This window comes from Tiliqua scincoides, chromosome 8, assembly GCF_035046505.1.
Source record: "Tiliqua scincoides isolate rTilSci1 chromosome 8, rTilSci1.hap2, whole genome shotgun sequence".
NCBI lineage: Eukaryota > Metazoa > Chordata > Lepidosauria > Squamata > Scincidae > Tiliqua > Tiliqua scincoides.
Genome location: NC_089828.1, coordinates 10,356,291 through 10,380,946, shown reverse-complemented (window position 1 = coordinate 10,380,946; position 24,656 = coordinate 10,356,291). Strand labels below are relative to the sequence as shown.

Below are 24,656 nucleotides of genomic sequence, written 5' to 3'. Positions count from 1 at the left end.
AGAAAAGATCTAGAAGTTTAGAATAGAAACAGCCAGAGAAGATCAAGAGAAGCACTAAGTTGGCCAAGAAGAATGAAGAGGGGAGCAGAGTTCAAAAGCAAAGGGCACGAGAGATTACAGCCGCTTGGCAAGGGCTCTGCAAGAGCCAACAGCAAAAGACAGACCTAAGAAACCCATATAGTCTGTTGTGAGAAGGTCAGGAGTCAACCGGTTCTGAAGCTTTTTCAGGCAATTTAAGATAAACTTTCCCAGTGTACTTTGGGAGTATCTGAGCTGGAAAGCCATCTGGCCAGCAAAAGAGAAGGGGGGGGGGATGAAGATTCCAGTCTTGTGAAATAGGTTTAGGGAACTGATAAGAATGACTGGCTGGCAACCTTCAGTCTGGAAAGACTATAGTATAAGCGTACAGCACCCAGTATTCCCAGGCGGTCTCCCATCCAAGTACTGCCCAGGCCTGACCCTGCTTAGCTTCCGAGATCAGACAAGATCAGGCATCTGCAGGGTAAGATGACTAGAACCTAGGAAAGTCTACCAGCCCCATAGATTCCAGATTTTTTTGGGCTATTTATATACTGGGACGCTTACAGTAATTAATCACTTATTGAGCCAGTGATTCTCGCATGTGTGGTGGAGGAGCAGATATATGCCACCCAGTGGCAGGTTATTGGGGCCCTGGGACAAAGCTCAGTGATGCCCCCCTTTCTAGCCCCTGATGGCGAGTTGAGCACTACCACCACCATTGGAACTTGAGGGTTCATGGATTGGTCCAGTCAGACGGGCCCTACAGTCATATGGGCCCACAACCAGTATCCAATATGGGTTACCTAGGGTGCTATCCCTCTTCACCAGACATGGAATGGGCTGTCCATTTGCAGGCCTGAATCCATGAAGAATAGTGTGGAGAACTCTCTGTGTAATTCATGTCATGCGCATGGTGGAAGAAGGCATCACACTTCTGGCCCTTGGAGAATGAGTCAGGTCTAAATCTCATCATCAGCACTATGGAGAACCTACCTAAACTATTTATGGCCTGTCTTTCAACAATGCTTTATAGCAATCAAAGGACTCAAGACAACATACCTGTATTTCCTAGGTGGCCCCTTTCCGGGTACAGACCAGACACAGACTTTAGCAAGGTAGCTGCAATTTGTTCCCATGGACCACATACTCAGCATACTAATTTTCTACATGGTAGCCACTGTGACCTGATAATGCATTCGAAAAATCTGGAAGAGTCAATACAATCCCCCCACTCCCCACCAATAATTTCCTTCCTCACAGGTGAGGCTTCCACAATGTTGTAGTAACTTATCAAACAATAGCAGCATTTATGTAACACCGTTTTAAGTGCTTCCTGTTCGCTGTCTAATCAATTTAGCAGCAACCTTGTAAAGCAGGTCAGTATTATTGTCCTTCTAAGGGGCTGAGGCAGAGAAAGAGACTAGTCTGCTCAGTCTTTTGGCAAAGATGAGACTTGAACCCAGGACTTTTTGATTTCTTACTCAGGCTACAATCCTATGCACATTTACCTGGAAGTAAGACCTATTGACCATAATGGGACTTACTTCTGAGTAGACATGCATAGGATTGGGCTGTCAGTCTCTTACCTGCTGTGCTACACCATCTTCACTAGAGGATGAGATTGTAGTTCAGTGGTAGAGCAGTCTTATGAATGCAGAAGGAACCAGGTTCACTACCTCACAGTTTCTCCAGGTAGGACTGAAACCCTGAAGACCTGCCGCTAATCAGTGTCAAACATAAGGTCCGCAGGCTGAATGCACCCCCTGGAAGCAATTTATCCATCCCCTGTTATAATTGGGCTCTCCCAATGTTGTAATTGGGCTTTCTCATATCTTGAAAACATGAACAAGATTTGTACATTTTCTCTTCTATCATTTGCAACTGAGTTTCTGAGAACCAAGTGCAGATCATTACCAGTTTAATGATGTCACTTCCTGCTTAATGTTGTCACTTCTGGCCCTCAGCAGGCACCATGAATGTTCTTACTTTGGCCCTCTGTCTGAAACTAGTTTGACATCCCTGGTAAAGACCATTACGAGCAAGATGGACCATTGGTCTGACTCGGTTGAAGACAGCTTGCTGTGTGCAAGAGCTGCTCACTGCAGTCTCTCAGACCGAGTGGTGCTGGCTCCTTTCCAAGCCAGCACCACTGACACCAATGGGGGGGGGGGTGGTGTCACTTGGATGGAAAGCCACCATGTTATCAGGGGTGGCCCACAGGGATCATTGCTTATGTAAGTCACCATTGCACGGAAGAGTGCCAATCATGCAGAAGTGATGTCTGTTTTGTTGTTGTTTTTGGCAGTAGTTCCATATGAATCAGGCCTTAGAGCTAAAACAGATGAGCAAATTCTCCAAGTGGTGTGTCTGTTGCTTGGCGGGGAGGGACGGGTGTCAAATGTTGGAATATATTTTTTTTCTGTATAAAATGCTCTGGCATGTACAAAACTCAGCTCAGCAGTCAGGAAAAAGGCTAGTCCAAAAGCCTTCACTTGACATGCTGCTCTCTTGTTCATGGTTGGCAACCTTCAGTCTCGAAAGACTATGGTATAAGCCTACAGCACCCGGTATTCCCAGGTGGTCTCCCATCCAAGTACTAACCAGGCCTGATCCTGCTTAGCTTCTGAGATCAGACAAGATTGGGCATGTGCAGGGTAACAGTTGCTGTTCATATATGTTCATATTTGATTGATATTCAAAACTATAAGTAGTAATTCATTTTGGCAGTACTTTAATATCCAGCCAGTGGCATAGCTAGACGGGGTGCAAAGCACTACGTTTTGCAAGGAGCTTCACTGAGGTGTGCAAGCGGCCCCTCCCCTTAGGAGCTATTCTGGGCAGGGGAGCAAAACAGAGGCAATTGGCTGGGGAGAAGGTCTGCTTGCAGTGACATTCCCTAATTCTCAGTGGTCAGCATGTTGGTTGCAGTTTTCACTCAGTTCCTTCACTTATTTGTTTTAACTTATTAACTGTAGCTTGTGGTAGGATGACTGGGCAGCCAACGCCCTCCCCCCCCCCAACCCAGCTGAACTTCATGTCCTTCCAAAATGAGCATGTCGCCCTCTCTTATTGTAGCTTATTGAATTTCTTTCTAATCTTTCAATTGCAGCTTTTGAAAATAAGTATCTTGGTTAACAGTTAATAATGCTTTCCTTGAAATGTAAAGAGGAAGCAACAATATAGTGACCACTTGGCGATATTGGGGAAAACAAAGAATTCAGTGAAAGTGATAGTTTCGTGTAGGAGGTCTCATACCAAAACAAGACCTTGGAAAGAAGAACCTTACTGAATTATTTGTTATTTCAGTTCAGAGGTCACCTTGGGTAGCTTGGCAAAGGGTGCCATTGTCTTCATTCACCACTCTTGCTTCCTGGATTCAAAAAGGAAGAGGGCAATGGAGCAGAAGTTGAGGTGGGGAGGAGAGCAAAGCAGAGTTAGAGGCCTAGAGTTTCTAGCTTCTTCTGCTCAAGACCACGCTTCTCCACATTTCCTCAGCCAAAAGAAGAAGATTGGTGAGGTGATTGCTGGAGTTCCACCAGGTAAGAAAGGGGGAGTGATGCAGAGAGAAGGCATCGCGGACCGTTGCCCAGGGGCATGTCGAGGGGCAAGGTTTGTTAGTGCTGCTCCAACTGGCACTAGTTCTTCCATATCTCGGGCAACAAGAGGTCCATCTTACATCACCTGATGCCTAAGGACTTTATGCTGGAGAGATCACAGTTTCAACTGGGGACCTCCTGATGTTCATTTTCTTCTCTGCCAGCAACAAAAAGGGAAATGATGTCCATGCCAATGGTGCAAGCAAACCATGTAAGGTCATGACTCAGCTGTGGGTCACAGCCTACAACTGAAGACCAGTGAATTATCACTGTTTTGGAGGAAGGATAAGACAATGTGAAACACTAATCTAGTACACCTTTGCCACCTACTCCTAGTCATCAGCTGTGCAGTCTGTTGTGTTGTGTAAAAATATTTCCCTTTGCTTACTTTCAACTCACTGCATATTAATCTTGCTGCAGTATCCTCCTGGGCCACAGTATTGCATGAAGCCTTAATAACTTTCCCCTATTTATTTTTCCCCCAACCGTTTTTTATTTTAAATTCTCTGCAGTGCCCTCCGAACCACAGGTAATCATCAGCCGTCTATAATCTCCGTTTCTCGAGCCGTCTGTCTCCTTCTGTCCCTCTCCATTTTCAAGCGATGATTATGACTTCCAGGAATGAACAGGAGATAGATGAGTTAGCATTACCAGCACGCCTCTGTTTCTTCATAAGTGACAAGTTCCCTGCCACCCATTTTTAAACGCCTGTAATTAAAAAGGCAGACATGATTGTTAAGGTCAAAGGACAGGCAGGCGGAAATGGCACAGCGTGGAAATGTCAGCTACCTGAAGCTGCAGAACAACCATTTTAGGTAGGCGGAATGATTGCGCTGGCATAAGCTGGTCAACTCCGATTGATCTCGGCTTTTGTGGATCTTATGTAAATGTAGCTTTCCGTCACTGTTACTTTAAAACATTGGAAGTGGCTTTCATGGTTTCACTGCTGCATCTGAGGCTTGCTACTGGCAAAGGTTGTTAATGTGTAGGGTAGTAGAGTAACTGGTTAGGAACTAGTCGCAAGCCAACTTGAGTCACCACTGCAACAAACCCTATTCCTGTAGTGGTCTGCTAGCAGTAGTGTAGCTAGAGGGGGTTCAAAGCACTAGGTTTTGCAGGGATCTTCACCGCAGAGTGCAAGCGGCTGCTCCCCCTCCCCTTTGGAGCCATTCTGGGTGGGGGGAAGAGTGTTTGCCTCCGTTGTGTTCCCCCCACCCAGAATGGCTGCAAAGGGGGAGGGGCCGCTTGCATGCTGCAATGAGGCTCCCTGCAAAACTTAGTGCTTTGCACCCCCTTTAGCTATGCCACTATCTGCTGGTAGTTGGTGTTGGCATAGTTGCCAGGATGTCCATGCCTCATTGGTCAGTAGACTAGCTATGGGTAGCTCAGCTGGCATACCTCAGAAAGGCAGGATTTGATCAAGGAGCATTTTGTTGTTGACCCTTAGTGTAAATTGCCACTGACCCATGTCATCCCTTCTAACTGCTCTAGGCCTTAATTTGGGCCTGACCTGGACAACAGACTAGGAGCCCAATCCTAAACCCAGCAGTGCCAAAACGGCAACTACTGCATCCTATGGGTGCTTGCTCCTTTATCCTGGATGATACTGCTGCAGCTTCAGTGGGTCTCCTTGGATTGGCACAGGCTAAAGGAGGCCTGTGTTGGGCTGCCCGGCCACGAGGGGGCACAGGATATGATGGCAGGGCCTTCTGCCATCTCCTTCCCCCTTGCAGGCCTGATTGTTGTCCCCCCTCTGCTCTCCGTTCGCACCATTCGTCCCACTTCCCACCTTCCCCATTTCCTGAGGAGTCTTACTGCCAGCCAGTGCTGGAGGAGCACCAGCCAACCATCCACACAGCACTGAGCTCCAGCGTCAACTGGCGCTGGCCCAGTGCTGGTAACTCCTCCTGCCTGGGTGCCGTGGATATGCATGTTTGAGACACTCAGAGCTGGTGCTGGAGCTCAGTGCCAGCTTTAGGGTCGGTCCTTGCATCTTACTGCCTACAACTGTGCAGAACCCAGATACTCATTCTTTGGGTCTTGTCTGTGGCAGAGATCAGCATTAAAATATTTTCACCCAAGGTTTCTTGCTTTCTTTTTGCTTTTCCATACCTTACTGGTGCCTCTTTCCTGCTGGTACTATCAGTCCTCCCTGCTCCTTATAGCTCTTTCCACCATTCCCAGTTGTGTCTAAACCAGTCTGAATAGCAACTGAAGGTACTTATTTGCACTTATCCAACACTTCCCTACAAATGCACATTGTAGGGGAAGTTTGCTAATGGAGGAGCAAACAATTTTCAGGCAATTTGTCTGGCATTTTTCTGCAGCTCTGCTTGCAGCTCTGAAAAGCATATTAGGCTCAAAACATGAAGGGGAGACACGGATTGGGCTTTTCCTCCCCTCCCCTGCTCACCACGTGATGATATGAAGGTTGGAAAGGCATTATGTGTGTTTGGGAACCTACCAAAATATAGCGTCCTTGATCCCACTCACAGAGATACACGAGTAGTGCACATGTAGACTCTGTTCCAACCTTCAGGTCAGTGCATGGAGAATGGAGTTAAGAATGACAGGTGTAATCTCACTTCCCCCTTCACGTGTTGAGCAGAGGTGCTTTCTGAAGATGTGAATGGAACTTCAGTTTCCTACCATAAAATTTGAAAGCTACAGATCTAGACACTAGTGGAAAAGCTACAAGTGCAAGGCTTTTTTTTAATGGTAGCAACATGTTGTTTCTTGCCTTCTTTTATTCCCTTTTCTGCACCTGGTTTCATGTGTTAGATTTCCTTGTGGAGTCTTTCACAGCTCATTTTGATATGTTCATAAGAATGTAAGAAGAGCCCCGCTGGATCAGACCACAGGCCCATCTAGTCCAGCTTCCTGTGTCTCACAGTGGCCCACCAAATGCCTCAAGGAGCACACCAGATAACAAGAGACCTGCATCCTGGTGCCTTCCCAATGTTCAGGAAAAGCAAAGAGTATAGTCCTCCTGGGACTTGACTACTGCAGAATATGGAGCAGGATCCCAACAAGACAGAATGTGCCTTCAAGTGCAACATGTGCTGCTAGTGAAAGTTTAGCATGTCGGAGTTGTAGTTTAATTTTGTTCTCCTGCCCTTACACACTAGCTTTCTATCTGCAGTGAGTTTTTGACTCGGGAAGCATTCAAACGTGCAGTGGTCCACCCGTGTTGGAAGTGGAAGGACTGTACTGCTTCCTTTCCTGAACCTTGGAACAGGTTCCTTGGGTTGCACTCAATTGTTTCATAACTCGCCTTTCTCCACTGAGTACTTACAGAGGTGTCTGTTTGGTTTTACTCGAAGCAATTCTCATTCTATCAATCTCCTGCTTCCAAATCCTAATCCTATTTCACACCCTTACTGATGTTTTATAACCTCCTTCAGTACATTTTACAGTTATTATTCATGCACAGAATGTGCAACTTAACATGCCTTAATAGTTCCTGACACTCATCATCCTTATCCATCCTCATTGTTTATAATCAAAATCCTAGCAGTGACAAAGGATGCTTCAGGAGAGACAGAAAGAGCAGAAACTAGTGTCAGGTATTGCTGTTCTGCCAGAGTGCATATTATCTCCACTGGTGGGGGGACCACTCCTCCAGTGGCATAGCTAGAGGGGATGCAGAGCACTAGGTTTTGCAGGGAGCCTCACCGCAGCATGGAGATGTATGCCTCTGTTTTGCTCCCCTACCCATAGTGGCTCAGAGGTGGAGGGACCACTTGCACTCTGTGGTGAGGATCCCTGCAAAACTTATTACTTTGCACCACTTCTAGCTACGCCACTGCTCTCAGCATGTAGAAAATTTCAAGCGGAATCATTCATCTGACCTTCAGTATCAATCGGGCAATTCCCCCCACCTGTAGTCTGTGGTGGTGCCACACTGACCTGGGAGTAAGCCTTGTTAAACACAGTATGACATACTTCTGGATAGGTAGACATGCAGAGATGTAGTGGTAATGCGCAAGATTCCTCAAGGAGATAGGGCAGGACTTTTCAGACTGGGGCATTGGGACTCCCCAGCTTGTGGGCCCTGGCCTATTTCCCCTTAAGGGGCAGGGTAGCCAGGAGGCAGGGAGGAGGCAGCGGTGCAATGGGGGGGTGCGGGGAGCCCTGCACAGCTGTCTTCAGGGCTCCCCGCACCCCTGGAAGGCTGCAGGAGGCTCTGGTAAGTGTACCCAAGCCCCTACAGCCCCCCTGAGCTGCCTTCCCCCTGCCCCCACAAGAACTTACAGTAGAGATAGGGTGTGGTGTCAACAGTGGCCCCTTGCTCTGGCAGGCAAGCATAGGGTTAACCCCAAGACTCTCTCTTGCAGTGGTGTGCTGCACAGCTTCAGCCACTAGCCATTAGAGGAACCAAGTCATTAAGGAATAAAAGCAGCACCCAAAGGAGGGAGAGTTTGGTGGGTAGTAGGAGGAGGAAAGCTCAGATGAAAGGAGGGAGGGAACTGAATTGATGGACTAGCTGATGGATTACTGGACCTGTTGACTGACCAATGGACTAGCTGGCTAATGGATAGTTGAATGAATGGACTTCTGAGGTCTACTAGAGACTGCTAGAGACACTGAGATTGGTGTGTGGCTGCCCTGCCCAAGACCTGCTGAGGACCAAGGTGTTGCAGTAGTGACTGGAGAAGCTGCTCCAGGAGAGGGGAGGAAGGAGGACCTCTACAGGTTGAACAGGTGAGTTACCCTGGTGGTGGGGTCCAGCAGTGCTGCAGGGCAGAACTAGGGCCATTGTTGGGGAACACAGGAGAGCTAATTAGCTTAAAGTGGGCATAGGTTTTCTAAGCAAAGTTTGGCCTGGGGATCTGGCAAAACAATAGACTTATGCAGTCCTTCTATGAGTTTATTTTTATGTTCTCCTCTGTAAAATTCTTGATGTGGGTACAAATGATTATACATGTGAAGGTATATTATCATTGATTTCTTAAAAAAAGGGGGGAAGTGCAAAAATATTGGAAGACATAGGGATACATTCACGTATCTCCACTGCCTGTTTAATTTGTGCATTAGAAAAGGGCACCAAGTCTTGCAAGCCCAGTGTGTTTGGACTTGCCTATAAGTGCAAGTTCAGTCTGTGGCCTCACGTCACGGTTCTCCAGTCGCTTGGCTGGCCCTTTCCCAGTACCATGTCAGAAAGCATTTGCAGTGGCACTGGTGGCTGTGACACCTGCCGACAGTGGTGAAGACTGAGAACCTCTGTTGCTGACCTTTCACTTTCGTTTAGCCCTTTCTTAACTTTTTTTAATAACACTGGAGGCGCTGGGCAGGAGGTCTGGTCTAGAGGGTAGAGCCTCCGTTTGCCTGAAGATAACATCTGCAGGTCGCCAGTTCGAGGCCACCAGCACTGTGAATGGTGAGACCTTGAAGCAGCTGACAAACTGAGCTGAGTTATTCCACCTGCTCTTTGGTGTGAGCGAAGAAGCATCTTGGCCACCCTTCAAGTGAGAGATGAAGGAGCTGCTTGTCAGCCTGCGTGGGAGGAAACCGGAGGCCAGAATGTGATACCAGATCAGAAAAGATCCATCTGAAATGTTGTGGTTCTTGAAAGATAGAACCTTTCTTCAATTGTAAAAATCACTACGGGGATTTAGAACAGCCTGCCCACGTAAACCGCCTTGAATAAAGTCTGAGGAGAAATCTGACGACCAAGAAAGGCGGTATATAAATATATAAATACATGTATTATTGTTGTTATTATTATTATAGGGCCTTCTCTGTAGTGATAGGCCTAGAAATAGGGCCTTCTCTGTAGTGGCACCAACATTATGGAACTCCCTTCCCCTTGACTTAAGAATGGCTCCCTCTCTTGAGACTTTTCCGCGAGGCCTGAAGACCCTTTTATTTAAACAAGCCTTCTGAGTTCATGGCCCTTTAACATCTTTTTTAACATCTTTTTTTTTTACATTTTAGTATTTTTTACAGGCCTGATTTCTTTATGATCTGCTGCTTTACGCTCCTTTTACCTGACTTTTTATCTGACTACTGTTTGTATGATATCTGTTAGTATGTTAATGCTTTTATCTGTTTTTTAAATTATGTTTTATCTGTTTTTAACTTGTTGTAAGCTGCCTTGGGTCCCTTTGGGGAGAAAGGCGGGGTATAAATAAAGTTGTTGTTGTTGTTGTTGTTATCAAGAAAGAGAAAGGAAAAACCTATTCTTATTCTTATTACAATGGTAGCCAAGAACTCTTGCTTTGGCAGAAAAACGGGGGGGGGGGTGTCATGTTCCTTTGTGGTTCAGCCCTAGCATTGATTCTCCCAGGATTGCTCCAATAACTATTTCATGTACTGATTCCTCAAGAGCTTCTTCTCTTAATCAGCACTGACTCATTGGAAATAATAACATAAGGTTTGTTTGTTTATTAGAGTCGCATCTGTCATTATGATGGGCTGGAGCAACCCTGGAGGAGGTATGATGTGTCTGTTGGTGTGCAGGGACATGCATAGCCCACAATGAGCATGCATAGCCCACAATGTTGTTGGTTAGTGGTACTGATTAATAAGTGGGGGGTAAGGGAGTGAACTTCAGAATGTTAACTTCCCCAGTTAGGAAGGTGTACTCTATTTCATATCAGCTTCAGACCCCTGCCGCTGTTTTTCCCTGCCAGTTTTCCCTCCCTTTTACTAGCAAAATAATGTTAACTTTGCAAGGGGGGACCAGGAGTGGGGGGCACTCATGGTTATGTATTTGTTTGCTGCAGCAGAGAAGGCTTGCTGTCAGGCACTTTTCTGTGCAGCTAAGGGCTGAAAATAATACATCTGAGTTTCATGTTCAGGTTCCCATTCAATATTCTAATTCCTTCTGAAGTATATGTATATTTAATATCTCTCCTCTATCTCCTCTACGGAGAACTCGTGCAAGGAAAGCGCCCTACAGGTAGACCACAGCTGCGATACAAGGACATCTGCAAGAGGGATCTGAAGGCCTTAGGAGTGGACCTCAACAAGTGGGAAACCCTGGCCTCTGAGCAGCCCGCTTGGAGGCAGGCTGTGCAGCATGGCCTTTCCCAGTTTGAAGAGACACTTGGCCAACAGTCTGAGGCAAAGAAGGAAGGCCCATAGCCAGGGAGACAGACCAGGGACAGACTGCACTTGCTCCCAGTGTGGAAGGGATTGTCACTCCCAAATCGGCCTTTTCAGCCATACTAGACGCTGTTCCAGAACCACCTTTCAGAGTGCGATACCAGAGTCTTTCGAGACTGAAGGTTGCCAACAACTCTGAAGTATACTCTTGGAAAATTCATGGCAGAGGCAAGAGTCAAACCAGGGATTTCCTGAGTCAGACATGAATGCCTCAGTTTTGCTCCAAGTGCCTAGAATGGCTCCGAAGGGGAGGTGGAGGGGCTGCCTACACAAGGGGCTGCAGTGAGGCTCCCTTCAAAACTTAGTGCTTTGCACCACCTCTAGCTACGCCACTGCCTTGGTCTATAGTATGCCATATCTTTTGTAACTCCTGCTAAGTGCTGTCTTCTCTAAGTGATTTTCAGTTCAATCCTATGCGTATGTACTCAGAAGTAAGTCCCATTGTGTTCAATGAGACTTAGTCCCAGGAAAGTAAGGATAGGATTGCAGCCTGTGGCTCTTTGGGATCAGGTGCTGGAGATCTCGGGGCTAGAACCAAGGACCTTGTGAAGACAATGCCTGAAGTCCTCTATCAGCAAGAATGTTGATGTTCTAAAATTTAAATATCACCTGGCTATAGTTGTACTCGGATCAAACATAGCATTGGCTCTTCTTCAGTGCCTATCACCCCTGCAACATGTAATGCTTTTCTAAGTTATCTGTTTAATTTGTACAGTTTGTAGTTTCAGTTGATTCAATTCTCTGTGATTTGTTTTTCCTTTCGAGAGTGTTTAAACTTAACTGGTTGCTCTCATGCTGAAGGCTAGTTACCTCCAAATCCTCCTCTCCCTTTTTAAACTGAACATCTTACAAATTATGATGTTAAGATTTTGCGGAGAACACGGTGCATTTGGTGCTGCAGTGTTGATACAGGAAATTTGTTAGCTCTGTTATAATAATAAGTTCTTATAATTTAAAACATGGGTATTTTCTAGTGTCTAGACTTCTGAACTTTCACCGCAAAGACCACCAAGGGGTTACAGGCCAAGTAACTACCAATAAAATGCTAGCAAGACATGGGAAAGAGGTAAACACAGCCGGAGAGAGCCTAACAGATTTATGCTCTGCTTTTTAGATTATAATATGTCCTTTGTTACCTAATTCGGTGGTTTGCCTGATTTTTCCCAGTTCAGCTGAACCTGAACGTCTAAACGCATTTGGTCTTCAGAGAGTTATGTCTACAGAACTAAGCATTCATGAAAGTTGTTTGCTAACTGAAAAGCGAAGGAAACTGTGTTAGGAGCAAGTTAGCAAGAAAACAGTTTTCCAATTGTACTGTAGTATATTGATAGCTGACTTCCCCCCCCCCCCATATGATTGATATGACATTCGTAATATTTTGCTATTTTAATAGAGATAAACCGGAGAGAGTTTGGATTGTGTGCAGAAAGCCTTTCATAGTTGCAAGTGGTTCTGCTGCTATTTTTTTTCTTCTGGGTAGTACAGTGTGTGATGAAGGTCTTGTTTTTTTCCCTTATTTTTTACCCATTTCCCCCTATTTTGGCTATTAGTCCCCCCATGTGACGCAGTAGGGATACTTTAGCCTTCTAAAACACCTACTTGGTGTATTAAATGCAGAATTCATTTCTGAGTTGTTCCTCTGAAACTCTTTGTGTGAAATTACCGCTTAGCTAATGGGGGACGGGACGGGGGACAGTAAGTAATGCAGGGGCCTCAACGGGTAGTAGAAACTACCCCTTCCACTCACTGTCAGAGCCATTCTGGGCAGCGATGGCAACATGCAGGAGATGCCGTTTAGTTCGGTAAATACCTGCATGTTGCTTCCACTACCTGGCACGGTTCCTAGGGTGAGTGGGATGGGCTGCTTCCACTGCCTGTTGCGACCCCTGCTGTGCTTACCATTTTGCCCCCCACTAGCTACGCTACCGGCCTTTGGAACCCTGCTGGTTTGCAGAAGACACACCCACTTATCCCCTAGAAGGACAGAAGTAGTTAGCAGTAGGGACTGTGTTGCTAGCTGTTTGTTTTTGTTTACTTAAAACACTTCTATCCTGCCTTTCCTCCCTCTCTTGGGCAACCCAAGATGATGTAGCGAGATGTAGTTTGGGAACCCATCTGGTTGCTGGCCCTTTCCACTCCAGACCCCATCTGCCCAAAAGTCCCTGCACAGCAATGCCTTGGGTATTTTTTCTCCTTTTCTCTTAAGTAGCTGCTCATCGCCCCCTGCTGGGCATTACCAGTTATTTCTGTTTTCTCAAGCTATCTCCTCACGACCACCCAGTCAAGATGTCACATTTTCCCCCTGAATCTGCTTATTATGCTTTTGTCCACTCTTGCTCCATTTTGTTTCATTCCCTTCTGGAAGGATTATATTTTGACTCTTTGCTGCCTAGTCCATGTTCACGGGTACATGAGTGGGTCGTCCCATCTCTAGCCTCACCTGTGTTCACTCCTGTGATTTGTTTTCAAAGCAGAAGCACCTAACCAAAGTAACCCAACAGGCAAGAAGGAGGCAGTGTAGTTAGAGCAGCCCTGTTTTGATTGTTCTCCTGAAGAACTCACCTTGACTTTCTTTCCTCAGCCCTGCTGCTGCGATTACTCGCACGGGGGCACAGGAGGAAGAGGTGGGCCCCTGTGGCCACAACCCTCCTTCCTCAGTGAGCAAGAATAATATTGGAGCACAGGGTGAAGCCACTGGGTTGGCAGCTGGCTGGAGGTAGCAGACAGGTATGAGGTGCAAGGCACCCCTCATCAGTTTTGCAATCTCCTCCAGTCCACCCCTTGAGGCAGCTGCTTCTCCACAGCTCCTGGGACAGACAGCTCTGCTTTTTCAAGCCCTCTAAGCCAGTAGCCACTTCTTGGGATCCTTGTCAGTGCACCTTAACCCATTTCTGCCCAGCCCACAGGTGTACACATTTGATCCCTGTTGTGTATATGCAATGTTGGGCAGAAAAGGCTTAAGGAAGTCAACCTAGCTTAGATCACACAGTGACTGAATCCATGTCTGGCTGCCACTGGTTCAAAAGAAATGCTGTGATTTGCTGCAGCTACAGCTCTCGCCGCCGGAGGATGTTCTGAGGGCCTGGGAAACCTTAAAACGTCACTTCTAGTTTTTACAGAAAACTAGAAATGACCTTCTAAGGACTCCCAGAAGCATTCTGAGGACTGGGGAGGATGCACAAAGCTCTCCTTGCCTCTGGAGGATCCATGTGGGTCTGACCCTTCAGAAACCCGCGAATCCTGGAATTGGCAGGTCCCTAATTCATGGATACAGCAGGCCCAGTTGTATAGGCAACCCCTGTATCCTCAAAGGGTATGTTCCCTGCTCATCCACGGATACAGAAACCGTGGATAAATAGGGACCCTACAAAAACATTCAAAAATTCCCCATCGCACCCTCCCCATCACGCAGATAACTTAATTTTTTTCAGATCTCAGCCTTCCTGTCACTCTTCCCAGCTTTTTGCTGACTGCAAACTGGAAGAAGGAAGCAGCAAGTGAGGCAGAGGGCTGAGAAGAACGGGGTGCTTATCATAGAGTTCAAAGAGCTTAGTGTCGTGTTCTTTTCAGCCGTCTGCCTTGCTTTCTGTGAGGGCTTCTTTCTTTCATTTTGTGGTCAGCAAAGAGCTCCAGAGACCAAGGAAGGCTGCACACCCAAGCAGACAAGCAGTTTGCGCGTTGGGGGGGGGGGGGATTTCTGAACCTTGGTTGATTGAAACTGTGGATCCTGAATCCACAGATATTGGGGGTACCTGTAATTTTTTAAAAATTACAATGAATGCCTAAAAAAGCATTTTGAATTCTGATTCCTGCGGTGTTTTGACCTCTTACCTCTCAAAACACCTGAAGAGTATATCTTGTGCAGCATTTGCAGCCATGTGTGGGGCCCAAAACTATCTCAGCAGAACACTTGACTGAGGGCCCAGTCCTATCCAATTTTCCAGTGCTGGTGCAGCCGTGCCAATGGGGCATGTGCTGCATCTTGTGGTGGGGCAGCAGTCACAGAGGCCTCCTCGGGGTATGGGAACATTTGTTCCCTTACCTCAGGGCTGCATCGCGACTTCACCGGAGCTGGAAAGTTGGTTAAGATTGGACCCATAGTCTGTTTGCTTTCCTGCCTGTATCTTTTTCTTAACTAATTAGGAAAGTCTGCCAAGAAGTATTGGACCAAGGAACTAATTGTTCTCCAACAAATGTTTATTTGGTTTTGTACCAAGTCATGGAAAGGTGTGGAGAGGCAGGTCCATCTGCTGAAGAAAAAGGGGAGGGGGTGGCTAGCAGCTCTCTCATGCCTAGGAAGAGTAAGACCACCCCACAACTGAATTTGATTCAGTACGTGTGGTGTAGCTAGAGGGGCTGCAAACCACTAAGGGTGCAATCCTAGCCACGCTTTCCTGCAAGTAAGTCACATTGACTTTAACGGGACTTACTTCTGAGTAGACATGCATAGCATCGGGCTCTAAGTTTTGCAAGCACCTGAATGTGCTGAGCAAGTGCTCCCTCCCCTTCAGAGCCATTGTGGACAGTGGGAGCAAAACAGAGACATTGCTCCCGCCACCCGGAATGGCTCCGAAGTGGAGGGGCGGCTTGCAAGGTGCGTTCAGGAGCCTGCAAAATTTAGAGCTTTGCATCCCCTCTAGCTACGCCACTGCTCAGTACAACCCCAAATAGAAGAGATGGTATTTCTCCTTAGTCCTAAGTAGAAAATAAATGCGATTTCTAGCGGAGGCATCACAAGTGAATGAGTTAAGACTTTCAGAAGTACTTGAGCACAAGAGGCTAACAAATGGTGAGTCAACCTGTCGCTTGTCTGCATCACAGCAAAATAAATTTGAACCAAAGTGTTAAAACAGTTTTTAACTAATCTCTGTTTCACAAATTACTGTATTCACAAATTACCTATTTACTTAATCACATATATTTTCATTAGTGTTTGACAGTATCCTTCTAGGATCCCAAGCTGACTTCTTGTTTTCAGTGCTCTTCAGTTGTTTTGGGGTTCATATATGAAAAGCAGTGTTGTCCTCAGAGCTGATGCCAACCCTAAGTGACATTATTCTTGGGGATTTTCTTTCTCTAACACAGGGGTGCCCAAACCCCGGCCCTGGGGCCACTTGCAGCTGTCGAGGTGTCTCAATGCGGCCCTCAGGGAACCCCCAGTCTCCAATGAGCCTCTGGCCCTCCGTAGATTTGTTGGAGCCTGCACTGGCCCAAAGCAAATGCTCTCAGTGTGAGGGTGACTGTTTGACCTCTCGCGTGAGCTGTGGAATGAGGGCTTCCTCCACTGCTTGCTGTTTCACGTCTGTGATGCAGTAGCGGCAGCAAAGGAAAGGCTAGCCTTGCTTTGTGCAAGGCCTTTTATAGGCCTTGAGCTATTGCAAGACCTTCATTCGTTCATATAAGTTCATCTTTAATATATTCATTTGTGTAAACTTATGTAAATTTATTCAAATTTTAAATGTAAATTCTTTTTTTCCCTGGCCCCCAACATGGTGTCAGAGAGATGATGTGGCCCTCCTGCCAAAAACTTTGGACACCCCTGCTCTAACGTCATTTGTGGGGCAAGGGTGTTTGAGGGGGGAGTGTGTTAAAAACTCCAGAACTGGCTTTAAAAGCCTGTTAGAGATTCATGCTAAACCCTAGAGGTTCCAAACATGTCCTATAGCAGGGGTGTCAATCTTATTTCATATGGGGGTGCCGAATGGCATTCATAATGCCTGCTGAGGACCAGATGTTATGCCACTGAACAGGACGTGATGTCATTAAACAGGTCATGTCCGGAAATAAGCACTTTTTCTCAGTGGGTGAGCTGTGAATGCAAGTGAGCTCATTAGCTGTAAATGACAGAAGAGAAAATGGGCAAATCTTGATAATATTTTAAAGATTTTTGAGATATGGGAGAGCCCAATTATCATGTGGGCAGCCCTTTCAGCAGTGACACCTTGGCATAGCTCAGCAGCCAGTGGTGGTGCCAGGAAAGCCGGAGGGTCAGATAAAGAGCTTCCTGGGCCTGCGTCCAGCCCATGGGCCTGATGTTTGTCACCCTTCTCCTAGAGGGTTCTAGTCCTCACCACAAGGCAGGAGTCTACATAAGTGGTGGTGGTGGTTTGTAGTTTTCTAGTGAGGGAATCATTTCATGGAAATCCATTTTTTTCCTGTTTCAGTTGAGAAAGTGGATTGTGCACCCACAATCATGCAGGCCTGGTTTGTTGTGTTTCCTGCCTGCCCCTCCCCAGGAGGCCTGAATAGTTTTACGGCTGTTTAGGACAGTGTTAACATCCACATTATTTCAGGAGGCTTTGGGATTAGTGGGCTGGCTGAGCTGTTTTAACCAGGCTTTATTTTTGTTGCTGATTTCTGTTTGCTTTTTGAGATGGTGTTTTGAATTAACTTTCTTTTCTTTCCAATGCTTATTAACTGGCCTCTTTGTAATCCCCCTAGGGAGCAGTCTTGGTTTACATCCCACCTTTTTTTTTTCTTTCTGTGAAGCTCAGGGTGGCATTCATGGGGTTCCCATGAGGTCTCCCTAGCACAGTGATTTTCAACCTTTTTCATCTAATGGCACACTGACAAAGCACTAAAATTATCAAGGCACACTACCAGGTTTTTTACAATTGACATGGCACACCATGCTGGCAGTGGCGGGGGGGGGGGGGTTTGCACCCCCCATCGTCCCTACTAATAAATGACCTTCCCCCAAATTCCTGTGGTACACCTGTGGACCACTAGCAGCACACCAATATGCCTTGGCACAGTGGTTGAAAATGGCTGCCCTAGGAGGTACTTTCCAGCCCCTCACCTGGTCAGCTTCCTCAAGTTGGCCAATGCAACTTCCAATTTCCAGTGTGTCAAGCCACAGAGCCAGTGTAATGGTCCAACCCAGGGTCAATTTTGGAAGTTAGCTTTCTGAGCAGATCCCAAGGACCCTCTCAGAAATGCCCACTGCTGTGATCCCTAAGGTACCCCCCCCCAATGCTTATAGGCTTTGCATGATGGTGCCAGGGTGATTCTTTGGGGATCCTCAAATAGGAAGGGGCTCATAGAGGGATCAACGTGGTCCCTGACACCTGTGTCCCTGGAACATAACATAAAAACAGCCCCACTGGATCAGGCCATAGGCCCATCTAGTCCAGCCCATCTAGTCCAGCTTCCTGTATCTCACAGCGGCCCACCAAATGCCCCAGGGAGCACACCAGATAACAAGAGACCTCATCCTAGTGCCCAGAGACCTCTTCCTGGAACTAGCTGTAGTCAACCCTTTGGACATCTGGCTTTTTAGGGAACTGTGTGTGTGTGTGTGTGTGTGTGTGTGTGTGAGAGAGAGAGAGAGAGAGAGAGAGAGAGACACTTGGGAAACTTAGCATGTGCTAAGCAAATTCTCTAGGTGGGATCTGAACTTCTCTAAGGAGACTGGCAAGTGGATATGTGCTATGGGAGTTCCTCACTGATCCCTTCAGCTCAGTTTTATTTTTATTTTTAATTTTGCACTGCCAGGTCCAGGAGTTCCTCAGCCAGTCTTACTTCCATAGTCCCCTTGCAATACACATAATCCATGAGGTCACTTTGTGTCTGCACTTCTTGCACTGATGGACAACCCGTGAAGCTCAAACCCCCTTTCCCCCTCCTTTTTTTATAACTGTGCAGCCTGATGATTCAATTCTTCCTTGTCTGGCTGGAAATCATCACATTTAATGGCTCCTTGGAGGGATACTGGATCCAGCTGCACACGCTCCAGTGCTGTGAGCCTTTCTTCAGTTGGGTGTCTAGAGGATGTGCAGGGTATGCGCTTATGCTTGCTCTCAGCCTTCTAAATAGAAAGGTGAGGTTCAGTCCAAGAACTCTTTCATCTGAGTATCAATATACTCAGGTTTTCAGAGGCTCAACAGCAATCAAGTTGGGAATAACTTGTAGATTAGTCAACACTTAGCTTGATTTTCCCAGCAATGTATTGGGTTTAAATTGGGGGGAAAAAACACTAATGGTTGGGATCCAGTTTCTTCCTCCTACATAATTCATTCTAACAGGTAGTTTATCATTGCTGTGATGCAACAGGGTGATTTTTATATGGCTCTTGGGATCTTGATGGGTGGGACAGTATAGGTTTGAAGAGAATGAGTGGGGAGAAGTAGACAGAATTGTATCTGTACATCTTGAAATGATTTTGGCTCTCAGTTTTTCATAGAAGGGCATATCACTTATTGCTCTTTCATTAATGCACCATCTTCTTTAATTCTCCATATTGCATATGGTTCTTGGTTGTACTCATGTAGCTGTAAATGTCCCATAATGTGGCCCAAAATAATGCAATTAAAATGAGATAAGTCGAATATCCACCCACCCACTGGTCCATTGCAATGAACCATCAGCTAAAGATTCATTCCTTTCTGTTGAACACAGTGGGGAGAGGGAGATGAGTGCTGTTCAGTACCACTTGAGGATGTGAAGTACTCATGTAAACATTCCAGCAAACGGCTTCTGTTGCATTTCCATGAACAGTTCTTCCCATGAACAAATTGCAGCCATTTTCCAGTTCATTGAAAAGTTGAGCTTAGGTGAACAGGTGGTACCAGTGGCGTAGCTAGAGGGGGTGCAAAGCATTAAGTTTTGCAGGGAGCCTCACTGCAGCATGCAAGCAGCCCCTTCCCCTCCCCTTTGGAGCCATGCTGGATGGGGGGAGCAAAGTGGAGACATTCAGGTGGGGGGCAACAGCCCCGGAGGTGTGCCGCTGGGTAACACAGTGGTGAGGAGCACCACCGACGAGTTCGGCATTCCAGCCAGTTTTAGCCACACTATCTTGAGTCTCTTTTCTGCTCTGTTGTTCAGGCCTATTGGATTTTCCAGATAGTATCTGTCCAAATGTCCAATTTGTTCCAAAACCCAAATCTGACTCAGTATAATGCAGTTTCATGTATTATTCATGTATTCTCCCCCCGCACAGAAATCTGCCCCCTTACTCACGGAGCCTCGCATGACCTTCTCCCGCTTCGGGGAAACCTCTCTGAGGTTCCCCAACACCAGGGGTCGGCAACACTCAAAGAGCCATTTGGACCCATTTTCCGGAGGGGAAAAAACCTCAGGAGCCACAAAACCCTTTTGACATCTAAAATGAAGATAATACTGCATATATAGTTTGTTTGTTTTTACCTTATAGGTCCCATTTTTATAATGTAGCCCCCTCTTGTAGCTTTTAGTTAGTTTTGTCATACGTTCTTGTCCTGTGTTTTCAGACGCCTGGTCCTCTATGGTGTTTTGCCTGATTCCAAGGCCATTCTCTGCCTGGAGAATTATGCCCACTTTAAGCAAATTAGTTCCCCTACTTTCCCCCAACAAATGACCCTGGTTCTGCCCTGTAGTCCTGCTGGACCCCACCTCCAGGGTAGCTCGCCTGTTCAACCTGCAGAGGTCCTCTCTCCTGCCAGCAGCCTCCCACCACTACAGCAGCCCCTTGGTCCTCAGCAGGTCTTGGGCACAGCAGCTACACTTCAAACTCCAGTGTCTCCAGCAGTTAGTCACAAAGTCAGTCAGAGTATCCAGGGCAGAGTCCAAAGTCACCAGCTCAGGATTGGCTGGTGGTCAGCCAGTGAAGGGCCCTGAGCCATTCCAACAGAAAAAGCCAGGAGCCTGCTGGATGCTGATTGGCTGAGCCTGCTGGAGAATTGGGGAAGGGAAAAACAGGGAGCTGAAGCCTGCAGAGCGGGCAAAATTGAAAAGGGAAAGCAATGCTGGGCAGGTGGGGGTGAAGGGAGAGGAGGGCAGTGAGCTCAGGGGGCAGAGGGAAGCAGCCTGCCCTCCCAACACAGGTGCCTCCTGTTAACCCCTTTGCCACTTTCACCAGGAGGAGCCGCAGCAGACAGCTGAAAGAGCCACATGCGGCTCTAGAGCCGCAGGTTGCCGACCCCTGCCCCACACTATAAACTGTGCTTCCGGCTCACCGCTCTCCCGTAGCAATGGCAAATGAGAAAAAGTCTCATTTTGGTAAAAGACATTAGTCTATTTCTGCTTTTTCTAATATATCAGAACCCCACTGCCGTTACACTGATGTGTCATAAAATTCATCTGAAAGGATTGTACAGTGGAGGACTTTCCTTACTCCATGCCACTTTATTCATTGCTGTATTTATGATGGGTTACCCACAAAATGAAATGAGGATGCAAAGGCCTATATTGCATGCAGAGGTAGCAACAGAGGCCAGCCAGGCCAGGTACAAGCCGAAGGTCCATATGCATAAAGGAGGTCCACCCAGCCAGGCTGATCCTGGCACCCATAATTCTGATGGGAGTCGCATCACCCAACACAGCATTAGGGTGGGTGGGGAGGGAGGCTCCAGTGAAGGGCTTCATCCCAGGAATTCTTGTGATCTTGAGCAAGGACCTGTGGATGATGCAGTATGTCTCTTCCCAGGTACCAGGAGATTGTGGGCTGGACCTAACCAGTGGGGTAGTGAATAGCATGCTGGGCTTGGAGCTGGGAGGGCTGGATGTCATTCCCTGCTCAGCTACCAAGCTCCCTGAACAGTCTTGGGCAAGTCACCATCTCTCATCTATCACAACTGAGAACATTTAAAAGTAGGAAAACATTGTGTGCGCTGCTGGGACCCCCACAGACAAAGGGTCCAGTGTAAATGTGATGAAATAAGTAGAAAACCGTTCCACCAAGTGGGGAGAGAGATGTCACTCAAACAAAGTTGTGTTCTGTTCTACATAAATCTGGATTTGAAAAATAAACTGTTTTGCAGCACGCATTCAAGCTGTTGCTGACAGGTGTTGGCTAAAAGATTTCATAAACTGCTGATCGCTTCATATGGCCCCGAACGGCCTCTTGCAAACACATGCGTGCCTTCCTGCTGAGCTCAGAATGGCTATCCAAAGCAACATGTCAGGGCCAGGCTGTATAGGCAGACCATGTGCACATATGCTTCTATTGCCTTTGCTTATTGCTGTGGGCAGGGGTCCATAACTGTAATTGCTGCCGAGAGTATGTTTGGCCGCTGGCTTCCAAGCCCCTTGGAATACCCTTCCAAGCCCCTTAACATTTTTCAATTACTTTAGCAAACCTTGACTAGATCAACAAACGGCTACATTTTTACCTAATAAATTGCAAGCATCCTACACGCAGAGACCAAATCTGCCATCTTTCTCAGCTACATTGCATGTCCATCTATGTGCTTTGTATTCACTTCTTGGGGTGTAGCCATCATTTTGCGTCAAAACAGCCCTTCCTTTTTTATTTCCATCCTTTAAACAGCTTGTGTTTTGTTTTTCTTCTCAGATCCCTTCCAGGATGGATTCTTTAAAAATAAACTCTGCGTTACAGCCTGGCTTTATCTGGACTCCAGATTTTTTTTTTCATCTTGCGGACAGCCCATTTGCTACTCAGGAGACACACAGACTGCAGGTACTTGGAGGAAAAAAAAAATCATTGAGGCATTCAAAGGAGTAAAGGTTGTAATTGTGGGTAACTTCAGTTACTCTCATGTAGACTGGGTATATTCAGGCCACTGCAGTGAGATAGTTTTTCTAAATACACTAACAACTCTAATAGTTCTAAATACACTAACAACTCTAAATACACTAACAACTCTCACTGCAGTGAGATAGTTTTTCTAAATACACTAGCAAGTACTGCCACTTGCTTCTGTGCAGCCCTAGCAACAGCCATCACAAATGTACCATACGGTGTGTTGCAGCCACCGCAATGAGGCAGGTACTGGCAGAGAGGCCAGCATGGCCGGATGGACAAGGAAGTCTCCATGCTGGCTGGACAAAGAAGAGGAGCACCGGGCAGTAAAAAACCACCACTTGGCAGGGATGCATTTCTCAGCAGGGGAGGGCAGAGGGAAGGCAGGGAGGGGGAGAAACTAGGAAAAGGGAGGGGAGGTTGGAGGGTGGATCGGGCCTGGGAGAGAGTGGGGACAGCAGCAGAGGCTGCTGCCGGATCTTGTCCCCCTCCTGAGCCTCAGAGCCTGCTAAATTGCAGGTGCAGCTCTGAGTAGATTCATTGGGGCTACTGGCCACTGAAAATGATGTTCCCTTACCCTGAGTAGACATTCAGCTGCTGCTCTGGCCTCGCAGGATACAGTGGCGGCCATTTCAGAGCTGCTGTGCCCCAGAGCATCAGGGGCGCATAGGATTTTCTTGAAGTCAAATATGCCTGCAATCCTATACACATTTTTCTGGGAGTAAGGCCCATTGAATTAATAAGGTTTACTTCTTGGTACACAGGCATAGGAGTGCCTGGTGGTGTGCTTATCTGGTGTGCTCCCTGGGGCATTTGGTAGGCCGCTGTGAGATACGAGAAGCTGGACTTGATGGGCCTATGGCCTGATCCAGTGGGGCTGTTCTTATGTTCTTATGAGTGCACTTTAAATGACTATTCCCTAAAAGTGTTGGTCAGAGGAGAGGTTACTCTAGATTTAATACTATGTGGCAACCTAGGACCTAGTGCGAGACACAAGTGTGATTGAAACAGTTGGAAATGGTGACCATGGTACTATTCACATCAGCATAAATAGAAAGTTTTCAAGGGCATAGTTGACTTCAGAAAAAGGGATGTCTCAAAAATAGGACTAGTAAAAAGGACACTGCAAGGAAAAGGCAGGAGGCTCAAATCTTTCCAGAGTGCATGGAGAATTTTTACAAGCGCAATAACAGACACTATAGCCATGGTATTCATTCATTGAGCCTAGGGATTATGCAACAAAAGTCTCCATAATTCTTTAAAAAAAAATCATCCTAGGACATCATCAGACCCCCCAGGTCGATACTGGAAATGGGTTCCGGGTAGGCTAGCAATCCATTCTGAGTCACGATGGCTGCCTAGGTGGTAAGAGAAGCTGCTGGGTGTGCTGTGGTTTGTCTTGGTGAGTTCTGCCAAGGAATCTTCCAGGGTTATTTAGGTGTTTTGGGGGAAGATGTTAATAATAACGCACTGGCATTTTTGCAAAGATGAAGCAAGGATTAACCACAGCCAGTCAGTCAACATCTGTTTCTGTATCCGAGATCAGTCAGTGTGGCCTGTAATCATTAATTGCACCAGATGCATTGGAACGGGGAGGAACGCTTGGATTTTCACCTCTGAGCCAAGGGCCTGTTCTGCACGTATTGCCATTGACTGCATTGGGGCAGCAACTGAAAGACAGTCAAGAGTCAGAACAAGGAGGCAAGCTGGGAGCTGAGATAGAGTCACCAAACCAGGAGCCTGTGCTGCAGTTAGAACTGAGGGTTTAAGCCAGTAGGCACAGACAAAGGTATTAGAACCAGGGAGAGCTTGCTGCTCCAGCAAGGCCCCAGGTCTGCGTCCCTTCCTGTTCCAGAAGGATCCACTCCAGCCTGAGCAGGCAGGATCGGTTCAAAGCCTAAAATCGTTTCATTCTTTCCGTGGCAATGTGCAGGTTGGCGGTTGGCCACAGGAGGCAGCTGCGCACAGAAACCAAGCATCTCATCTCCAGTCCAAGCAGCTCTTAACACAGATCAGTGCTTGGCATTTCTATGGTGCTTTAGAGACTTCTCAATGCTCCAGATCTATTTTGTTCTAATTTGAAGTTTTTCATCCCACTCATCTTCCACTAGGGGAATTCAAAGCAACCAGCAGCTCAGAAATATGAAGTAATCAAAACATCATTACAACAACACAATGACATGCTAGAATAGTAGAATCAGGTGTCAGAAGAGACTGTTGGTTCAGCCTCTTCCAAAGTCCTCTTTCAAAAGCCAGGTCTTCGCTTGGCACCAGTGGGCATGCAATGATGGGGCCATGTGAACCTTCCAAGGAAGGGTGTTCCAGAGTGCCAACATCAGATGGACTGTGTTACTCCTCAGTTGTCCCAGGGACTTGGGGGCAGAACAGTGGTGTAGTTAGAGCAGCCGGGGAACCCATGTCGCCCCCACCACCACACCCGCCACAGAAGGCCTCCTGAAGACCTTAGAAAT

The 24,656-nt window shown here is 46.9% G+C and overlaps 1 pseudogene; it reads right to left on the bottom strand.

Annotated features, from left to right (window-relative positions):
* Positions 1 to 400: 400 nt before the first annotated feature.
* On the bottom strand, positions 401 to 519 carry LOC136659645 (5S ribosomal RNA; annotated as a pseudogene).
* Between the last annotated feature and the right edge of the window lie 24,137 nt (positions 520 to 24,656).